This window comes from Grammomys surdaster, unplaced genomic scaffold (genome assembly GCF_004785775.1).
Source record: "Grammomys surdaster isolate TR1022 unplaced genomic scaffold, NIH_TR_1.0 130, whole genome shotgun sequence".
NCBI classification, from domain to species: Eukaryota; Metazoa; Chordata; class Mammalia; order Rodentia; family Muridae; genus Grammomys; species Grammomys surdaster.
The window spans coordinates 17,597,007-17,599,387 of NW_021604588.1; the positions used below are offsets into that span (position 1 = coordinate 17,597,007).

General features: G+C 42.0%; 1 pseudogene; it reads left to right on the top strand.

Moving 5' to 3' along the window:
* The first annotated feature begins 1,543 nt into the window (after positions 1 to 1,543).
* Positions 1,544 to 1,861, top strand: LOC114615672 (annotated as a pseudogene).
* The last annotated feature ends 520 nt before the right edge of the window (positions 1,862 to 2,381 follow it).

Sequence of the window (2,381 nt, forward strand, 5' to 3'; positions counted from 1 at the left end):
CTGAAAATAAATAAGATACGAAATAAAAAAAGATTATTTGATGAATAACTTAGTGACAGGCATGAAGAGGTCAATAAATGTCATGTAGCTTCTACCCAGCACACTAAATAAACACACACATGTGTGAGTGTGTGTGTTTCTTCTTCTTTTCCACATAACTACTACACTTCAATCAGAACAAAGTTGGTGCCATCTCTCTCTGTGAAGCCATCTCAGATTTCCCTTTGTTGGGATGAGAGCTATGAGAAACACTCCATAGAATGTTCTATCCTAATTAATATCTCCTTATGAAATTTCAGAGGGATGCAAAGACTATCAGGGATGTTTATATGATATTTTAGATTAATAATGTATAAGTGAAACCTTTGCTTTACTGGGATAATTGATGTTGGTTAGTTGGACATAATCATCTGTGATTAATATAAGACTAGCATTATTGATAAAAAGTCACCTGGAAAGTATTTCTTTGGGGTTAGCACACAGAAGCTGTGGTTCAAAGTGGGGTAATGCTGCATCTCAAGTTGGCAGCTAAACTTTTAAAAGAATCTACTATGTGGAACTGGTTTTGTTGGCATGAAAGTCTACATAATTGAAGGGATCATGGATAGTTGATAAGACGTAACACTGTAAGAGACCATTAGTGAAGGTGAAGTATCAGTTTTAGTTGAGTCATGGAGAGAAACTGAGACTTATCCCCTTGTGGCAGGATAAGAGTCCTTGAAGAGAGACCAAGAGGCCACTAGTGAAGGTGTAGTCTCTGTTTCAGTGGAGACCCTAACATGCTGACTACAACAGGACCATGAGATGACCACCAGGTTGGTGGCAGATGCAGAATGGAACCATCCTGGGTCTATGGGGCAAGATTCATGGTGTGTGTGTGTGTGTGTGTGTGTGTGTGTGTGTGTGTTGGATGGTAAATGTGGCTAAGTGGCTCTTTTCAAGCCTGTTGGAGCCCAGATCATGAATGAGTTTCAGATGGTAGACACCAAATTTTTTACAGTTAGATATTGGTTTTGCTTTGATTATCACTGTGCCCTGGTTATTCTTGGTTATTCTATAGGACTCCACAATTATGAGACTTTTAGATGTGTTAAAGAGACTTAGAACTTTAAAATTGTTTGAATGCTTTAAAAAGTAGGACTTATGCCGTGTTTTATCTTATGATGTTAGTGTGAGATCATGGGGATAAACAAGGAAGGAGGTATGGTGGCTTGAATATGCTTAGCCCATGGAAAGTGGCACTATTTGGAGGTGTGGCCTTGTTAGAGGAAATGCATCACTGTAGAGCATATATATGGTTGATGTGATCTAGCCCCTCCTCCTGGCTGCCTGCAGAAGACACTTTCCTATTCCAAGTACCTTTGGATCAAGATATGAAAGTCTTGGCTCAGCTCCTCCAGCACCATGTCTGCCTGGATGCCGTCATGCTTCCCACCATGATGATTATGAACTAAACCTCTGAAACTGTAAGCCAGCTCCAACTAAATGATTCCCTTTGTAAGAGTTGACTTGGTCGCTCTTTGGCCTCGCCCGTAGAAGCAAGATGACGAAAGGAACGTCATCCTTCGGAAAACGTCGCAATAAGACGCACACGCTGTGCCGCCGCTGTGGCTCCAAGGCCTACCACCTTTAGAAGTAGACTTGTGGCAAATGCGGCTACCCTGCCAAGCGCAAGAGAAAGTATAACTGGAGTGCCAAGGCTAAGAGACGAAACACTACCGGGACTGGTCGGATGAGGCACCTAAAGATTGTCTATCGCAGATTCAGACATGGATTCCGTGAAGGGACGACACCTAAACCCAAGAGGGCAGTTGTTGCAGCATCCAGTTCATCTTGAGGATTTCAATCAGTCGTAAAATAAATGTTCTGGTTTCAAAAAAAAAAAAAAAAAGAGTTGACTTGGTCATGGTGTCCCTTCATAGGAATGCAATTCTAAGACAGGCGCTTATGGTTTAATAGTGATGTGTTTGTGTGTCAAGTTTACAAGGAATCAATTGTATTGGTTAGGTTTTGTCAACTTGGCATAAACTAAAGTCTCCTGGGAAGAGAGAACCTCAGCAGAGGAATTGCTTCTATCAAACTGGCTTGTGGGCAGTCTGCGGAGCAATATTTTTATTATTATTAAATTAATGACTAGTATGGGAGAGCTGAATATCACACTGTGGGCAGTGCCACCTGTGGGAAGGTGGTCCTGGGTTCTATAGGAAGGCAGGGAGAACTAGCTTTGAAGAATAAGACAGGAAGCAGCACTCCTTTTAAATCTCTGCTTCAGTTCCTACCTCCAGGTTCTGGCTCTGACTCACTGCAGTGAAGAACTGCTTCTTGAAAGTGTGTGCTTTGGGATCAATGAAAGGAAATTGTGCCTGCTTCATGCCCACCAC